We start from the raw sequence: 20,511 nt of genomic DNA, 5'->3' as shown, positions 1-20,511 counted from the left end.
CCAAATATTGTATGATTACATTTGTATAAAATGTCTAGAGTAGGCAAACTATAGAAGCAGAAAGTGGATTACTGGTTACCAAGGACTGAGATAGTGATCGGGGCTGACGGCTAGAAGGGTTTCTTTTTAGAGAAATAAATGTGTTCTAAAATTTATTACAGTCATGCTGCATAACACTTAAGCATACTGAAAGCCATAGAATTATATACTTTAAATGAGTAGATTGTAATTAATGTGAATTATTTCTCAAAAAAGCTTCTTTTAAAAAGAATATACATATAATTATTATGTATTAAGATAGATAAAAACTGTTTTTCCTTTGTGCTTGTCCTATGTAATTTATCCAAATGACATGGGGACAGTCACTGTTATCCTACTACTCTTCTGGTTTTGAGAAAGATAACAGGAAGAGTACAAAATCAGCAATCAGAAATCGAAGTGAAGCCTTGACTTTAGAATACTGTGTGATGTTGGACAAATTGTGGAATTTCAAAGGCTCTGTTTCTTCACCCACAAAACAGAAGGGTAATAATCTCTACTCTACTCACAGGGTTATTGTGAAGACCAAAGAAGATTGTGTCCATGTGCACAAATGTCAGGGTTCTTAACATCAGCACATTTTCCAGCCTGCTTTTTCAGGCATCTGCAATGAATCCTCTCACTGCCTTACAAAGGGCAATTTGTTTGCATTGTCTTTCCAATACTATTTTCTGTCTTCCTACACCTCATTCTGTAGATTTACACAACTGAGAACTTCAAATCCTTCCAACACTTATTTAGGACCTCTAGTAGCATGACTCTGAGGGGAAGCAAGGTTGACAATGCTATCCCTACAAGGAAAGAGGTAGGAAGGCCTGATCCTAAAGATGATCAGTGTGGCACAAGAGTCAAGCTGTTCCAAGTGCTTTCCAAATGGTCCAGATAAATGAAGGGTTCTCTCCATTCCAACAATGGTGCTTGGGACAAATATAGACAACAAAGAGGCAGCCAGGAGAAGACAAATATGCCAGTCACAACTTCCTTGAGGGATGGTCACCACAGGTCTGCATGCCTCCCTGCACCCCTGCTAATAGGGTGCCAGGCTCCAGCAGCACCCTGCTCCTCTCCATTATGCAGTGTTGAATCATAACATCCTAAATGGCACTCAGAATAAACAACTTTAAGTTAAGCCTGTTTTTATCAGAAGCACATTTCATATAAAAAAATGAGAAGCTTGTGTACAGCAGCTAGCAGATTCAAAAAGAAAAAAAAAAGCAGTAAGAAGAGAGAGGAGACCAGCTGTAATACAGAGCACTGAATGATCAAAGCCACACTTAAAGAAGTGAATGTGATGTAGGAAGGAGAGAGACCATTTGAAAAGGAGGATTGACATCTAGTGAGAGGACTAAATCATACTCTGGTTTCTGGCTGTGCATTCAAAAGACTGGGATGCACAGAGGAGTGGGGGATAAAGGGAAGCTCACCAGGGACACTGAGCTTGACATGCTTGTGGGAAACCCAAGATATAGACATGGTGTGCACTGGGAATCATGCACACACCACAACACCTGAACACACAAGAACAGAATCCATTTTCCAAGGAAAACCCGCAGAATCAGTAGTTTACATCATTAGGTGCTATAAACAAATGATAAAACCCAACATCAATACAGAATTTTTAAACAGCAATGAAGAATCCCTAACTTTAAAAAACATGTATCTCAATAAAAATTTAACTTCACACTCACACAGCAAAACTCCTAGAGGCATACTAATTAAACCAAGAAGCAAAATAAGCACATTACCACTTCTATTGTTTAATATACAGCTAGATTTTTTTTTCTGCTAATGGGATAAGACTTAAAAAGAGAACTTTATAAGGGCACCTGGGTGGCTCAGTAGGTTAAGTGTCTGACTCTTGATCTCAGCTCAGGTCTTGGTCTCAGAGTCATGAGTTCAAGTCCTGAGCTGGGCTCCACACTGGGCATGGAGCCTACTTAAAAGAGAGAGAGAAGTTTATAATGCAATGAAAGAGCTAAAGTCCAAAGGAATTTTCTAAGAACTACTAGAATCAGTTAAAAATATAAACATTTGTATAAAATCAGTAATGTATTCTAGTATAAGAAAAAAGTATATAAATACATAATGTTACCAACATTCCTTTACATAAACATAACAAAAATCATGACATAGAGATGGATGATATAAAAGTTATTTAAGAACTTTTAATGATTCAATGATTCAGTAATTTTGGAGTATATTTGAAAACTTGAAAGCAATAATAGTTTGTTATAACAATAATTTGTGTTCTTCCCCGATAAAGTATATATATATAAGGTAATTCCAAGGTCTAAGCAAGATTTTTCTATTTTACAAAATGATTCTAAAATTCTGCATAAGAATTAATCAGATGATCAAATAAAAATGATGAGAAAGAATAGAAAGATGAATCCTCTTGAAATACAGACAAAACAAAGTAATAATAATTATTTAAACAGCAAGATACAGAAAACTGAAAAGAATTTAATACAAATAACTTTTCAAAAATATTAAAATCCCCACATAAAATGGACGTAAACAGCACTTTACTAATGAGGACATTGCTCATTTAATATTTCAATAATCAGGGAAAAACAACAGCTCAGAGAATGATATTTTCCCTTCATAAACTTCTACCAAAAAATATGATGAAACCTAACATTGGCCTATGTTCTTATGATCCTCCGTAGTATCACAAACTCAGAATACCTATCAGGAAAAATGCTGAGCAACAGAGCTAGGAAGAGCTTATCTCTGAGAAGCTTAGCCTGAGAAAATACAAAAAAAAATCTACAAGTCCCAAGATTTTCACAATAACATTATTTACAACAAAGAAAAACACACAGTTCCCTTAATTTTCCCAAACTGGGGGAAAGCTAAGTAAATTGCAGTGCTGATACAATCAAAGGAATATTATGTAATCAAAGAAATACTATTAGAAGCAAGAAAAACATGGATTTGATAAAAAGCAGATGATAGGGACACCCGGGTGGCTTCAGCAATTGAGCGTGTGCCTTAGGCTCGGGGAGTGATCCTGGGATCCAGGATCAAGACCCACATTGGGCTCCCTGCAGGGAGCCTGTTTCTCCCTCTGCCTGGGTCTCTGCCTCTCTGTGTATCTCTCATGAATAAATAAATAAATCTTTAAAAAAAAGAGTATATAAATTATATATACATTATAATTACAAATACATTGGTACATACACAAGCTAAAACCCTAGGAGGGAAACTCATTAAAAACACTAAAAGCAGTGGGGAGCTTGAGTGGCACATTGTAAGCGTCTGACTCATGGTGATCTCAGGGTCTTGAGATCAAGCCCCACATTGGGCTCCACACTCAGCATAGAGTCTGCTTCAGTTTCTCTCTCCCTCTGCCTCTGCCCCTTCACCCTACCCCTGTGCATTCACATTCTCTCTAAAATAAATAAATCTTTTTTAAAAACGCTAACAGCAATTTAATGATGTAGCAATATGACTTTTCATTTCTCTATTTTTTAAACCCTTAGTGATGATCTATTACTTTTATAGTTTAAATATTTAAACAGCTAAAATTAAAAGCTCAAGTGATTCCACATAGGTTGGCAATAGTCAGAATTTTGGATATCAATGAACATATACAACCATGAAAGGCAGTACATTTCTGAAGGCCTCAAAGAATTCAAGCCTCATCTTCCTACATGAATAAAGTAGAAGATGCATTCTCAGGACACAGCTGTCTTCAAGCATTATAGTGCTTGTATTATGTTCTTTCTCAATTTTCTCAGCATCTCCTTTAATATTTTTGCACAGTGCTCTCCCTTTAAAAACAGCATAGTGCATCATGGTAACAGTTTACCTTTTTTACAATGTTTTATTATGTCTGATTTTCATTCTAAAGTTACTGACTTTGGAGACTGCATCATTCCATATCCTACACATTGTAAGACTCATTAATATTTTCATGTCATACTATTTCTAGTTTGTATATTTCTCACAAAATGGAATGGCTATTACACACCAGCAGAAATGGAGACTCAGAACATGAACATGTAGCAAAGAGGAGTCTCGTATTCGAATATGGCAGACTGGGTAGGTCACTACTCATCCACTGTCAATAAATCTGAGCATCTGCCCAGCACTTGGAAAGCACTGTCTTTGTTTTTTTTTTTTTTAGTATATGTTTATCCCTGTTACTGTGGCAGAAACCATCATCCTTACAGAACACAGAAAAGAACAATAAACATGGACTATTAATATTTTTTCCTTTTAATCATGGCTGTATCTTGTTCCAAAAAAAATGGATGCCTTCTTTCCACCAGGAGAATTGACTTCTCTCTTAGCAAGAGATATCTGTGTATGAAGGAAGCCGACATGCCCAGAGTTTGACCATGAGATTAGGTGCTTTTATTGTTCAAACGGTATTTACTATTAAAAAAAAAAAGTTCCTCAATTTCCTGCCACTAATTGCAAAAACTTGCTTACTGTCCCCAACCCTTTCATGAATTATGTAAATTATATCCTGTAGCTCAAAGGAAAAGGACACCCCAATGCTGGGAAGGTACCTGGGCTCTCTGCCTTCCTCTTCATATGCCTCACTTACCAACCATCCATCTACCTGATTCTTTCATCCTCTCTTTGCAAAGGCTCCTTCGCATCAACTAAGTAAGAGCTTTCCAAGGAAAATACAAAGAGTAAGTAGTTTATATCAGTAGATGCTACTTAAGATTTATTAAATTCCACATCAATTAAGAATTTTAAAATACTTTGTGGATCTCTGATTTTTAAAAACAAAAGGAAAATGCTTCCAATTTGTCTATCCTCTTTCCCTCTATGAGAAAACTTTCTATGTACAATGTTCTTCTCTTGCTTGCCTTTCACAACTCAATTCAATGCAATCCAACCTCTGTTCCCCCACTTCACAGAAAATGTTCTTGGCCTTTCTTATTTACTAATCAAACTTGGGAGAAGAGCTCCAAATGAAAGTAACCAAAAGAAGACACACAAAACAACAACTAAGAGAGATAAAAAACATTTTCTTAAGTTTTTTTTAAGTTCTTTTATTTATTCATGAGAGACAGAGAGAGAGAGAGGCAGAGACACAGGCAGAGGGAAAAGCAGGCTCCCTATAGAGCCAAATATGGGAGTTGATCCCAGGACCCTGCACACACACAGAGAGAGAGGTAGAGACACAGGCAGAGGAAGAAGCAGGCTCCCTGCAGGGAGCCCGATGTGGGACTTGATCCTGGAACTCCAGGATCTCGCCCTGGGCCAAAGGCAGGCGCTCAACCGCTGAGCCATCCAGGTGTCCCAATTTTCTCAAGTTTTGAAAACTCTTTTAAATAAGTCAGTCAATGTCCTCTTAGATATACAGATGATATACCATTCATAAAGCTAAAATGTGATAATATGAAAAAGAAAAAAGTACTTGAGAATTTTTTTAATAATAAATTTATTTTTATTGGTGTTCAATTTGCCAACATACAGAATAACACCCAGTGCTCATCCCGTCAAGTGCCCCCCTCAGTGTCCGTCACCCATTCACCCCCACCCCCCACCCTCCTCCTCCCCTTCCACCACCCCTAGTTCGTTTCCCAGAGTTAGGAGTCTTTATGTTCTGTCTCCCTTTCTGATATTTCCCACTCATTTCTTCTCCCTTCCCTTCTATTCCCTTTCACTATTATTTATATTCCCCAAATCAATGAGAACATATAATGTTTGTCCTTCTCCGATTGACGTATTTAACTCAGCATAATACCCTCTAGTTCCATCCACGTTGAAGCAAATGGTGGGTATTTGTCATTTCTAATGGCTGAGTACTTGAGAATTAAAAATTATAAGCAAAATTAGAAATTCAACAGAAGGGTTAGAAAATAAAAGTCACAGAACTTGCTCAAAAAAGTACAAAAGTATGCAACAGGGAATAAGAGGGAGAAGACAGAAGATCTGAGGATATAAGGTAATATATGCAGATCAGTTTAGAAATTCCAACATCTGACCCAAAAGGAGTTCCAGAACGAAGGGGCAGAGAAAACAGGGAAGGAAATAATCAGAGAAATAATACAAGAATTCTCCAAATCTGAAAGATGCAAGTCCCCAGATTGAAACAGCCTGGTATGAACCTGGCATAATGAACTGAATTAAAAAAAAAATTTTAAAGGTCCACATGAACACATATTATCATAAAACCCTAGGACACCAAGGGCAAAGAAAAATCTGAAAAAGAAAATGTCCTCGGGAAGTGGGGGGAGTGAGGAACAGGGATTGGAGCTATTACATACCAAAGAAATAAATACATCAAAATGGAATAAGGCTTCTTCTCAGTAGCACCAGCACCAATGAAGCCAGATAACAGAGGCATAATGCCTTCAAATTTCTGAGGGAATATTTCCACACTGAATTTAATATCCAGCGAAACTATCAAATAAATGTGAAGAGAGAACATTAATAATATAAAGGAAGTTACTGCCTGTGTTCTATAATTTTCATGGTTGCAGGTTTCACATTTAGGTGTTTCATCCATTTTGAATTTATATTTGTGGATTGTATAAGAAAGTGGTTCAGTTTCATTCTTTTGCATGTTGCTGTCCAGTTGTATCAACATCACTTACTGAAGACACTGTCCTTTTCCTATTGGATATTCTTTTCTGCTTTGTCAAAGATTACCTGACCATACAATTGTGGGTTTGTTTTTGGATTTTCTATTCTGTTCCAAATATGTCTATTTTTGTACTACCATACTGTTTTGATTACCACAGCTTTGAAATATAACTTGAAGTCTGGAATTGTGATGCCTCCAGCTTTTCTTTTTCAAGATTGCTTTGGCCCTTTAGGGTCTCTTGTGGTTCCTAACAAATTTTAGGATTGTTTGTTCTAGCTCTGTGAAAAATGCTGGTAGCATTTTGATAAGAGATTGCATTAAATGTGTAGACTCCTTTGGATAGTACAGACATTTTAACAATATTTGTTCTTCTGATCTATGAGTACAGACTGTCTTTCCATTTCCTTGTGTCATCTTCAATTTCTTTAATCACATGTTTTATAGTTTTCAGAGTACAGGTCTTTCACCTCTTTGGTTAGATTTATTCCTAAGGTATTTTATTATTTTTGGTGCAACTATAAATGGGATTATTTTCTTTTTGTTGCTTCATTATTAGTGAATATAAATGCAACAAATTTCTGCACATTGATTTTTGTATCCTGCAACATTACTGAATTCATTTATCAGTTCTAATAGTTTTTTTTTTTTGGTGGAGTAGGTTAGGTTTTCTATATATAGTATCATGTCATCTGCAAATACTGAAAGTCTTACTTCTTCCTTACCAATTCAGATGCCTTTTCTTTATTTTTGTTGTTTGACTGCTATAGCTAGGACTTCCAGTACTATGTTGAATAAGGGTGGTAAGAGTGGGGACACCTGGGTGTCTCAGGAGTTGAGTGTCTGCCTTCAGCTCAGGGCTTGATCCCAGGGTGCAGGATCGAGTCCCACATAGGACTCCTTGCAGGGAGCCTGCTTCTCCCTCTTCATATTTCTCTGTCTCCCTCTCTCTGTGTTTCCCATGAATAAATACATAAAATCTTTCTTTAAAAAGTGGTAAGAGTGCACATCCTTGTCTTGTTCCCAACCTTACAGGAAAAGTTCTTAGTTTTTCCCACCCCCCACCCTCCTCCCCTTCCACAACCCCCAGCTCGGTTCCCAGAGTTAGGAGTCTTTATGTTTTGTCTCCCTTTCTGATATTTCCTACCCATTTCTTCTCCTTTCCCCTTTATTCCCTTTCACTATTTTTATATTCCCCAAATGAATGAGAACATACACTGTTTGTCCTTCTCCGATTGACTTACTTCACTCAGCATAATACCCTCCAGTTCCATCCATGTCGAAGCAAATGGTGGGTATTCGTCGTTTCTAATGGCTGAGTAATATTCCATCGTATACATAAACCACATCTTCTTTATCCATTCATCTTTCAATGGTCACCGAAGCTTCTTCTACAGTTTGGCCATCATGGACATTGCTGCTAGAAACATCGGGGTGCAGGTGTCCCAGCGTTTCATTGCATCTGTATCTTTGGGGTAAATCCCCAACAGTGCAATTGCTGGGTCATAGGGCAGCTCTATTTTTAACTGAGGAACCTCCACAGTTTTCCAGAGTGGCTGCACCAGTTCACATTCCCACCAACAGTGCAAGAGGGTTCCCTTTTCTCCGCATCCTCTCCAACATTTGTGGTTTCCTGCCTTGTTAATTTTCCCCATTCTCACTGGTGTGAGGTGGTATCTCATTGTGGTTTTCATTTCTATTTCCCTGATGGCCAGTGATGCAGAGCATTTTCTCATGTGCATGTTGGCCATGTCTATGTCTTCCTCTGTGAGATTTCTGTTCACGTCTTTTGCCCATTTCATGATTGGATTGTTTGTTTCTTTGCTGTTGAGTTGAATAATTTCTTTATAGATCTTGGACACTAGCCCTTTATCTGATATGTCATTTGCAAATATCTTCTCCCATTCTGTAGGTTGTCTTTGAGTTTTGTTGACTGTATCCTTTGCTGTGCAAAAGCTTCTTATCTTCATGAAGTCCCAATAGTTCATTTTTGCTTTTGTTTCTTTTGCCTTCGTGGATGTACCTTGCAAGAAGTTGCTGTGGCCAAGTTCAAAAAGGGTGTTGCCTGTGTTCTCCTCTAGGATTTGATGGAATCTTGTCTCACATTTAGATCTTTCATCCATTTTGAGTTTATCTTTGTGTATGGTGCAAGAGAGTGGTCTAGTTTCATTCTTCTGCATGTGGATGTCCAATTTTCCCAGCACCATTTATTGAAGAGACTGTCTTTCTTCCAGTGGATAGTCTTTCCTCCTTTATCGAATATTAGTTGACCATAAAGTTCAGGGTCCACTTCTGGGTTCTCTATTCTGTTCCATTGATCTATATGTTTGTTTTTGTGCCAGTATTGCTGGCTACATGTTTTCCTTTTATCGATTTTAACTCTTGTCTCTCTAGGCCAGTAGTTCTCAACCTTTTTAGTCTCAGGACACCTGTATATTCTTAATCATTATCGAGGACCCCAAAGATACTTTTTGTTTACATGGATTTTATCTACTGATACCTACCATGTTTAGAAATTTGAGAGATTTAAGAATAATTGTTTTATTTAAAGATAATAAACCTTTTGTGTGATAATGTTTTTATGAGGAAAAGAATCTTCCAAAAAATTAGAGTGGTATTCGACATTTTTGTAATCTTTTTTTGTAATTTTTTTTTTAAACAGGAAGCTCCCACATCTGCCCCATGATGCAACGATGACCGCTTGCACAAGTATGTCACTGGTGGGGGAAGGGGAGCGCCTGCCTGGAATTCTCTGAGGTTGGAAATGCAAACACTAACTATTGAAAAACCTTGAAAGGGCAGCACAGCTCCCAGTAAAAATTAAAGTCCGACCCTGAGGAGTTGAAAGAACCAAGCCTCCCTGCTCCCAGTCCCAGAAGGAGAGGGAAAGGTCCACGTCCCAGTCCGTTAAGACAGCACCTGTCGGCGCAGCAGGTCTCGGCAGAAGGCGCTCCGGCTCCTGCTCGGGCTCCTCGGCGCCCCGCTGCGCACGGACGGCGTCGGCTCCCGGGGGCAGGGTCCCTCTTTAGGCCTCAGCAGCCCGGGGGGGCAGCTCCTCTCCCCCGGGGGCGGGCCTCGCCTCGGGTCTGCGCCCTCCGGCCGACGGTTGGGCCCGCGATTGGGCTCCGGTGGCGCCGCTCGGGGACCCCCAGAAGGCCACCACGGCCCGCACGAGCACGTTCGGCATGCTGTCCAGGGAAGGGAGGCCGGCGACGCCGCGACATCGGCGGTGCCATCGGGCGGCGGGCTGCAGTTCCGGAGGCCAGAGGCGCCCCTGCAGGACGCGCGCCAGGTTGGGGAAGAGGCCTCCGCTGTCTTGATGACCACAGCTTTGTAGGACAACCTGAAATCTGGCATTGTGAGGCCCCCAGATATGGCTTTCTAGGGTATTATGCTGAGTGAAGTAAGTCAGTCGGAGAAGGACAAACATTATATGTTCTCATTCATTTGGGGAATATAAATAATAGTGAAAGGGAATATAAGGGAAGGGGGAAGAAATGTGTGGGAAATATCAGAAAGGGAGACAGAACGTAAAGACTGCTAACTCTGGGAAACGAACTAGGGGTGGTAGAAGGGGAGGAGGGTGGGGGGTGGGAGTGAATGGGTGACGGGCACTGGGTGTTATTCTGTATGTTAGTAAATTGAACACCAATAAAAAAATAAAAATAAAAAAAATAAAATAAAATAAAATTCCCCTGGCTATTCGGGGTCTTTTCTGATTCCACACAAATCTTAAAATAATTTGTTCTAACTCTCTGAAGAAAGTCCATGGTATTTTGATAGGGATTGCATTAAACGTGTATATTGCCCTGGGTAACATTGACATTTTCACAATATTAATTCTGCCAATCCATGAGCATGGAATATTTTTCCATCTCTTTGTGTCTTCCTCAATTTCTTTCAGAAGTGTTCTATAGTTTTTAGGGTATAGATCCTTTACCTCCTTGGTTAGGTTTATTCCTAGGTATCTTATGCTTTTGGGTGCAATTGTCAATGGGGTTGACTCCTTAATTTCTCTTTCTTCAGTCTCATTGTTAGTGTATAGAAATGCCACTGACTTCTGGGCATTGATTTTGTATCCTGCCACGCTACCAAATTGCTGTATGAGTTCTAGCAATCTTGGGGTGGAGGCTTTCGGGTTTTCTATGTAGAGTATCATGTCATCGGCGAAGAGGAAGAGTTTGACTTCTTCTTTGCCAATTTGAATGCCTTTAATGTCTTTTTGTTGTCTGATTGCTGAGGCTAGGACTTCCAGTACTATGTTGAATAGCAGTGATGAGAGTGGACATCCCTGTCTTGTTCCTGATCTTAGGGGAAAGACTCCCAGCGTTTCCCCATTGAGAATGATATTTGCTGTGGGCTTTTCATAGATGGCTCTTAAGATGTCGAGGAATGTTCCCTCTATCCCTACAATCTGAAGAGTTTTGATCAGGAATGGATGCTGTATTTTGTCAAATGCTTTCTCTGCATCTAATGAGAGGATCATATGGTTCTTGGTTTTTCTCTTGCTGATATGATAATCACATTGATTGTTTTATGAGTGTTGAACCAGCCTTGCATCCTGGGGATAAATCCTACTTGGTCATGGTGAATAATTTTCTTAATGTACTGTTGCATCCTATTGGCTAGTATCTTGTTGAGAATTTTTGCATCCATGTTCATCAGGGATATTGGTCTGTAATTCTCCTTTTTGGTGGGGTCTTTGTCTGGTTTTGGAATTAAAGTGATGCTGGCCTCATAGAACGAATTTGGAAGTACTCCATCTCTTTCTATCTTTCCAAACAGCTTTAGTAAAATAGGTATGGTTTCTTCTTTCAACGTTTGATAGAATTCCCCAGGGAAGCCATCTGGCCCTGGACTTTTGTGTCTTGGGAGGTTTTTGATGACTGCTTCAATTTCCTCCCTGGTTATTGGCCTGTTCAGGTTTTCTATTTCTTTCTGTTCCAGTTTTGGTAGTTTGTGGCTTTCCAGAAATGCGTCCATTTCTTCTAGATTGCCTAATTTATTGGCGTATAACTGTTCATAATATGTTTTTTAAATCGTTTGTATTTCCTTGGTGTTGGTAGTGCTCTCTCCTTTCTCATTCATGATTTTATTGAGTCTTCTCTCTCTTCTTTTTAATAAGGCTGGCTAATGGTTTATCTATCTTATTAATTCTTTCAAAGAACCAACTTTCAAAGATCAACTTTTGTTGATCTGTTCCACAGTTCTTCTGGTCTTGATTTCGTTGAATTCTGCTCGAATTTTTATTAACTCTCTTCTTCTGCTGGGTGTAGGATCTATTTGCTTTTTTTTTTTTTTTCTGTAGCTCCTTTAGGTGTAAGGTTAGCTTTTGTATTTGAGTTCTTTCCAGTTTTTGGATGGATGCTTTTACTGCGATGTATTTCCCCCTTAGGACTACTTTTGCTGCATCCTAAAGATTTTGAACGGTTGTATCTTCATTCTCATTAGTTTCCATGAATCTTTTTTTTTAATTTTTTATTTATTTATGATAGTCACAGAGAGAGAGAGAGAGAGAGGCAGAGACATAGGCAGAGGGAGAAGCAGGCTCCATGCACCGGGAGCCTGATGTGGGATTCGATCCAGAGTCTCCAGGATCGCACCCTGGGCCAAAGGCAGGTGCCAACCCGCTGCGCCACCGAGGGATCCCTCCATGAATCTTTTTAATTCTTCCTTAATTTCCTGGTTGACCCTTTCATCTTTTAGGAGGATGGTCCTTAACCTCCAAGTGTTTGAAGTCCTTCCAAACTTCTTGTTGTGATTTAGTTCTAATTTCAAGGCATTATGGTCTGAGAATATGCAGGGGCCGATCCCAATCTTTTGGTATCAGTTCAGACCTGATTTGTGACCCTGTATGTGGTCTATTCTGGAGAAAGTTCCATGTGCACTTGAGAAGAATGTGTATTCAGTTGATTTTGGATGTAAAGTTCTGTAGAATTCTGTGAAATCCATCTGGTCCAGTGTATCATTTAAAGCTCTCATTTCTTTGGAGATGTTGTGCTTAGAAGACCTATAGAGTGTAGAAAGCGCTAGATTGAAGTCACCAAGTATAAGTGTATTATTATCTAAGTATGTCTTAACTTTGGTTATTAATTGATTGATATATTTGGCAGCTCCCACATTCGGGGCATATATATTGAGGATTGTTAAGTCCTTTAAGTATGATATAGTGTCCCTCTTCATCTCTCACTACAGTCTTCGGGGTAAATTTTAGGTTATCTGATATAAGGATGTCTACCTCTGCTTTCTTTTGAGGACCATTTGAATGGTAAATGGTTCCCCAACCTTTTATTTCCAGGCTGTAGGTGTCCTTCTGTCTAAAATGAGTCTCTTGTAGACAGCAAATAGATGGGTCCTGCTTTTTTTATCCAGTCTGACACCCTGCGCCTTTTGATGGGGTCATTAAGCCCATTCCCGTTCAGAGTTACTATTGGAAGATATTAGTTTAGTGTCATTATGATACCTATTCAGTCCCTGTTTCTGTGGATTGTTCCATTGGACTTCTTCTTAAAGGGGAATTTTGAGAGTCCCCCTTAAAATTTCTTGCAGAGCTGGTTTGGAGGTCACATATTCTTTCAGTTCCTGCCTGTCTTGGAAGCTCTTTATCTCTCTTTCCATTCTGAATGAGAGCCTTGCTGGATAAAGTATTCTTCGTTGCATGTTTTTCTCATTTAGGATCTTGAATATATCCTGTCAGCCCTTTCTGGCCTGCCAGGTCTCTATGGAGAGGTCTGCTGTTACCCTAATATTCCTCCCCATAAAAGTCAGGGATTTCTTGTCTCTTGCTGCTTTAAGGATCTCCTCTTTATCTTTGGAATTTGCAAGCATAACTATTAAATGTCGAGGTGCTGAACGATTTTTATTGATTTTAGGGGGGGGGATCTCTCTATTTCCTGGATCTGAATGCCTGTTTCCCTTCCCAGATTAGGAGAGTTCTCAGCTATGATTTGTTCAAATACATATTCTGGCCCTCTGGCCCTTTCGGCACCCTCGGGAACCCCAGTTAAACGTAGGTTTTTCTTCCTCAGGCTGTCTCTTATTTCCCTTAATCTATCCTCATGATCTTTTATTTTTTTTTTAAGATTTTATTTATTTAGGGATCCCTGGGTGGCGCAGCGGTTTGGCGCCTGCCTTTGGCCCAGGGCGCGATCCTGGAGACCCGGGATCGAATCCCACATCGGGCTCCCGGTGCATGGAGCCTGCTTCTCCCTCTGCCTGTGTCTCTGCACCTCTCTCTCTCTCTCTCTGTGACTATCAGAAATAAATAAAAATTTAAAAAAAATTTTATTTATTTATTCATGAGTTAGAGAGAGAGAGAGAGAGGGGCAGAGACACAGGCAGAGGGAGAGGCAGGCTCCATGCAGGGAGCCCGATGTGGGGTCGATCCTGCGTCTCCAGGATCACACCCCAGGCTGAAGGCAGGCGCTAAACTCACTGAGCCACCCAGGGATCCCATATTCTCATGATCTTTTAATTGTCTCTTTTTTCCTCAGTTTCCCTCTTTGCTATCAACTTGTCTTCTATGTCACTCACTCATTCTTCCACCTCGTTAACCCTCATCCTTAGGGATCTAGTTTGGATTGCATCTCATTCAATTGATTTTTAATTTCTGCCTGATTGGATCTAAATTCTGCAGTCATGAAGTCTCTTGAGTCCTTTATGCTTTTTTCTAGAGCCACCAGTAGCTTTATAATAGTGCTTCTGAATTGGCTTTCTGACACTGAATTGTAATCCAGATTTTGTAACTCTGTGGGAGAGAGGACTGTTTCCGATTCTTTCTTTTGAGGTGAGGTTTTCCTTCTAGTCATTTTGCTCAGTGCAGAGTGGCCAAAAACAAGTTGTATTGGGAAAAGGAGAAAAAGAAAGAAGAGAAAGAAGGAAAGAAAAAGAAAAAAGAGAAAAAGAGAAAAAAAGAAAAAAGAGAAGAAAAAGGGTAAAAAAGAAAAAGAAAAAAAGGGGGGAAGCAAACAGAAATCAAAAAGCAAAAACAAACAAAAAAAAGGGGGGGAGGGGGGAGTATCCTCTGATTCTCTATACTGTAAGTCCCTTGACTTCCCTGGAACTTTCCAGTACTGCTTGGTCAATAATTTGTGCTTCCACTGTCCGTCTAGCTGGTCTTCTGGGGGAGGGGCCTGCTGTGCTGATTTTCAGGTATTAGCAATTGGGGCAGTTGCTCAGCGAAAGATATTTAAGCTGTTTATCCTGTGAGGCCACTGTGAGGCTCAGTGGGGGTTGTTTACCCCGTGAGGCCCCAGGAGGAACAACCGCAGTGGCGGGGCCAGCTCTGGAGCCCTGGAGTCAGCCCCCGCAGTAACTCCGGGGCTCTCGGTCTGCAGGGCCTGGAGACTCCAGGGCGGGGCCGCTGATCTGCTCAGCTGGGGCAGGAGCGTCCTCGCTGTCCTGGGCCCTCCCGGCCTCTGCCTGTCCCGGGGGAGGCCGGATCCTGGGCTGTGTCCCGGCGCCCTGTGCTCCGGGGCCTGCGCTGTTGGATTCGCGCTCCCGCCCCGCAGCCCCCTCCGCGGAGCCGCCCCCGAGCCCCCCCAGCTGCTCCGGGTCCCGCCGTGCGCGCTGCAGCCCTTAGGGAGCTCGGCGCACTCTCCCGGGGCGCAGGTGTCTGTTAGTGTCCCCGGGAGCCCGAGGGCATCCCCGCCCTCCTGGGTCTTGCTCCACCTCCCTGCGAGCCCCTTTCCGCCCGGGAAGGTTGGTGCAGCTCCTGCTTCTCCGGGACGGGGCTCTCCTGTCCTGGGGACACTCGCCCCGGCCTCAGCCCGGCTCCTCGCGGGGCCCCTCCCCCTTGGAGGCCTTTTGTGTCTTTATTTCTTTTTCCCCGTCTTCCTACCTTGATAGAAGCCGAACTCTTCTCACTGTAGCATTCCAGGTGTCTCTCTTTAAATCTCAGGCCAAATTCGTAGGTTTTCAGGATGATTTGATGGTTATCTAGGTAATTTGGTGGGGACAGGTGACTTGGGGACCCTACTCTTCTGCCATCTTGCCCTTCCTCCAGGTTGTCCAGTTTGTTGACATACAGTTTTTCATAATATTCTCTTGTATTTGCTTATATTTTTGTGGTGTTATTTACCCTCTTTCATTTGTGATTTTCAGTCTTTTTTTTTTTTTTTTTTGATGAGACTGGGTAGAGATTAATCAATTTTATTGATCTTTTCAAAGAACCAGCTCCTGGTTTCATTGATCTGTTCTATTGCTTTTTCTTTCTATTTCGTTTATTTCTTCTCTAATCTTCAGTATTTCTGGTTTGGGATTTGTTTGTTCTTTTTCTAGCTCTTTAGATGGAAGGATAGGCTATTCATTTGAGATTTTTCTTGTTTCCTGATGTAGGTCTTTGCTATAAACTTCTCTTTTAGAACTGTTTTTGCTGCATCCCAAAGGTTTTTGACTGTTGTGTTTTCATTTTCAGTTGTTTCCATGAACTTTTTGATTTGTTCTTTGACTTTGTGGTTGACCCATTCTCTAGCCCTTATGTTATCTGACTTGACACATTTATCCTTCCTCGTCTTCAAATACTCTCTTCTTTTGATTTACATGATACAATATTCTCATATTTTTTCTCTTACTTCTCCTTCATGTTTGCAAATCTGTTTCCACTAACAGAATATTAAATGTTAGGATTCCCCAAAGCTCCATTTTACCCTCTCTGCTTCTCATTCTGTGTTCCCTTTTCCTGGGTTATCTAACCCATAACACTATGGCTGCAATGACTACCTTTTTGCATTTTACTCAAAAAAGAAAATAGTGACAAATTAGTTTTGGTCAAATTTTAGACTTCTGTGCTTTAAAAGACATCATTAAGAAAACTAAAGAGTGAAAAAATATTTGGCAATTATATATCGGATAAAAGATTTGTATCCAGAATATATAAAGAACTCCTACAGGGACGGACGCCTGGGTGGCTAAGCAGTTTAGCACCTGCCTTCAGCCCAGGGCATATGGAGCCTGTTTCTCCCTCTGCCTGTGTCTCTACCTCTCTCTCTATCTCTCATGAATAAATAAAATCATAAAAAAAGAACTCCTACAAATCAAGAAGACAAACAACCCAATTTAAAAATGGGCAAAAGCTTTTAAGAGACATTTCACCAAAGAATATATACAAGGACAGCCCGGGTGGCTCAGCGGTTTAGCGCCACCTTCAGTCCAGGGCCTGATCCCGGGGACCTGGGATCAAGTCCCACATCGGGCATGGAGCCTGCTTCTCCCTCTGCCTTGTCTCTGCCTCTCTCTCTCTCTCTCTCTCTGTGTGTGTGTGTCTCATGAATAAATAATAAAATCTTTTTTAAAAAGAATATATACAAATAACTAATAAGCTCATGAACTTATCTGCAAATTAAAATCACAATGAGATAACATTATATCCCCACTAGAATGGCTATAATAAAAAAGACAGTTACTATCAGCTGTAGGATGTGGAGAAACTGGAGCCCTCATGTATTATTGCCAGTGAAAATGTAAAGTGGTAGAGACACCTTGGATAATAGTTTGGCAGTTTCTTAAAAAGTTAAACATAAATTTATCATTTGACCCAGAAATTTCCACTCCTGGGAATCAATCCAAGAAAAATGAAAATTTAAGTCTACATAGAGACACATATATTTGAATTCCACAGCAGCATTATTCATAAGAGCCAAAACCTAGAAACATTCCAAATTTCCATAAACTGATAAAACGTGGCACAACCACATAATGGAATACTACTCAGTAATTAAAATGAACAAACTAATGATACATGCTACAACACAGATGAACCTCAAAAACATAAAAAGTAAAAAAAGTTAGACACAAAAGACTACAAATTTCATGACTATTTTTATGAAGTTTCTTGAATAGACAAATTCATGGGGACAAAGTATATCAGTGCTTGTCTAGTGTTGGGGTAGGGATAGGCATTAACTGCTAATGGTCACCAGAGAACTTTTGGGAGCAATGGAAAGGTCTCAAAATAGGTGCATAACTTCAAATTAATTAACTTTATGGAAGTGTACGCTGAAAATAAGTGAATTTTACAAAATCTAAATTATACTTCAAGATCCTTGTATAACACAGCCTACATAGCCTGGTGTGCTTTCACCACTATTTCAAGCCAATATCATCTTGTACTGCCCTCTCCCTCTCCAGTCCAGGAACAGTGGCCTTACTTACTTCAGGACTTCCCAGCTCCTTCCTACCACAGGAACTCTATATATGCTGTCCTGCAATGTTCTTCCTTCCCCTCATGATCTGACCATCCAGAGGAAATCTCACATGTACAGGTCTTTAGAGCATCAATGAAGAACTTTTATTTCATTAACAATGATCACAGTTGAAACTTTACAGCTACTGTATTCTTTAATTAATGACTTCCTCCCTTACTGGCTGTAATCTCCCCCAAAGACAGATAACCTATCTTACTTTGTTTACTTTTATATGTCTTCCTTCTACCCAAATGACTATCACATAAAATGCATTTAATAAATGTTGAGTAGATCAATTTCTCTCAGAGAGGAGCCAGAATTAGCTGGGAATTTCATTGGTAACTGAAACTAAAATCAACACTATTCACTATCTCAAATGCTGATCAAGTACCATAGCAGAAACTTAGAAAACAGTAACAATAACACATTATTTTTCATTCTTTTACAATACCAATTGGGAAGAAACAATTGATCTTTAAATAACTGCAACACATTAACACATCAGACTAAGTTCAAAGTTGTAATGAAATTCAAATATAGTGAAATGTGATCCAAATGTCTTTAAAAATAATTCTAGGGGCATCTGGCTGGCTTAGTTGATAGAGCATGCAACTCTTGATCTCAGGGACTAGAGGCCTTAAAAGGCCACAATTACAAATTGTTAGGAATTACTGATAAAAAAAATCGTTTTTTTTTTATTTGGAGTAAGCATTTATTTGCACATGATAAAAGCTTTTTTAAGATTTTGTTTATTCATGAGAGAGAGAGAGAGAGAGAGAGGGAGGGAGAGGCACAGACACAGGCAGAGGGAGGGGAAGGCTCCATGCAGGGAGCCCTACATGGGACTCGACCCCCGGGTCTCAAGGATCAGGCCCTGGGGTGAAGGCGGTGCTAGGCCACTGAGCCACCCGGGCTGCCCAAAAGCTCTTTTAACAGAGAAGAAAACTTAAATTTCATAAGTTACAGATGAAAAATTACAACCTTGGAGTCAAAAATCCAATGCAAAATAGCAATCCAAGTTACCGAAGACATATGTACACAAACAAGGACACAAAACATGCTATCACACACTAGCAAGAACCTTAAAGCCTTATTCTCTTGATGCAGCCAGGAAAGAAAGCTCTCCCACAAGCAGTTCATATGTGGGCCACCGACCAGCCGTCACGAGACCACCAGGTAGCAAGGCACAAACCCTAAGATATAAAGATTACCCTACTCCTACTCTTTACTGGAATAAACACTAAAATAAAGTTCAATAAAATCAATTCACATTGACTCTGAGGATTTTAGGGAAGATGATAGAGTAACTGCACAAAATCTCTATATGCCACTCACTAAAAAAACAGTCTGAGACAAAGCTTTGTTATTTAGACTTATCAATATACTGAACTTCAAAAACAATGAGTTTATTTTAAAATATAAAATGAATTAAAAATTTTAAATGCAACAGAGTAAAACAGCAACTACCAGAAAACTTATATGCAATTACCAAAAGCGAAGAAATCATAAAACACACATATACCACAGACTAAAGTTTACTCAGCAACTCAGAAACAATTAAAGACAATAGTTTAATTTTTAATCTCCTAAAATAATAATTTTTAATTTTAAACCTCCTAAAATAATTCAGAGCATCATTTAATTCTCACAGCAGTGCCAGGAGGTGGAGAAGCTGTTTTATCACCATTTTACACATGGCTTAGAGAAGGTTAAGCCACTTGCCCAAGGTTTCATAGCCATATTTCACCAAATATGGTAGCCTATGATGACTTATATGTATGTTTTTTCTTTTTTATCTCACTGTGGCATTGCTATTGGAAAGACAAAGTGTATTGCTGGCTTTGTTATGGATACAGAAGATAACATGGAATTCACATTTGAAGTATTAAATAATAACATGCTTTTTCCTGAACTTTATTATTGGCCAAAGTAATGGGTATATTTGCTAAAAATTCAAGAAAGACAATAATCTGGATATTTCAAAAGTGGGTTTTTTTTAAAGATTTTATTTTTTTATTCATGAGAGACACAGAGAGAGAGAGAGAGAGAGAGAGAGAGAGAGAGAGGGAGGGAGGGAGAGAGAGGCAGAGACTCAGGCAGAGGGAGAATCAGGCTCCATGCAGGGAGCCTGACATGGGACTCAATCCTGGGTCTCCAGGATCACGCCCTGTGCTGAAGGCGGCACTAAACCGCTGGGCCACTGGGGCTGCCCAAAAGTGGTTATTTTAAAGCAGTAAGACATGCTTCAGATAGTTGGGTCTAGCTTATAAGATATCTAACTATCATTTTCAGTTCATTTGCAAATTTATATCACAAACCACAGAAAAATACTGTGTTTTAGAACTGCAGTCCCTATCTTTAAACTATCATAACTATATATGTATTACATATGTTATAACATATCCTTAAACTATTGCAACTATGTAAAACTTAGAGCCATATCTTTTTTTTTTTTTTTATGATAGTCACAGAGAGAGAGAGAGAGAGAGAGAGAGAGAGGCACAGACACAGGCAAAGGGAGAAGCAGGCTCCATGCACCGGGAGCCCGATGTGGGATTCGATCCCAGGTCTCCAGGATCGCGCCCTGGGCCAAAGGCAGGCGCTAAACCGCTGCACCACCCAGGGATCCCCTAGAGCCATATCTTTAAACTATTCCAGTAGATTATATAAGAGTAGACTCCAGGTACGCCCACCAATGCTGCCTCATGGGAGGAGAATGGGCCCCCAGAGGGAAAC

The 20,511-nt window shown here is 40.1% G+C and overlaps 1 protein-coding gene across 5 annotated transcripts in view; it reads right to left on the bottom strand.

The window, feature by feature from the left end:
- Positions 1-20,511, bottom strand: part of MARCHF8 (membrane associated ring-CH-type finger 8) — a 159,202-nt gene that overhangs the window by 99,828 nt on the left and 38,863 nt on the right. Inside the window, exon 1 of one of the 5 annotated variants that reach the window (XM_038578093.1) lies at positions 9,512-9,666. The exons of the other annotated variants lie outside the window; for them this stretch is intronic. The gene's annotated coding sequence lies outside the window, so the exon portion shown is untranslated. Of the gene's footprint in view, positions 1-9,511; positions 9,667-20,511 lie in introns of those variants that run through there. 5 annotated transcript variants of the gene reach the window in all.

The sequence above is a fragment of the Canis lupus genome, chromosome 28 (genome assembly GCF_011100685.1).
Source record: "Canis lupus familiaris isolate Mischka breed German Shepherd chromosome 28, alternate assembly UU_Cfam_GSD_1.0, whole genome shotgun sequence".
NCBI lineage: Eukaryota > Metazoa > Chordata > Mammalia > Carnivora > Canidae > Canis > Canis lupus.
This window is presented reverse-complemented; position numbering and strand designations above follow the sequence as displayed.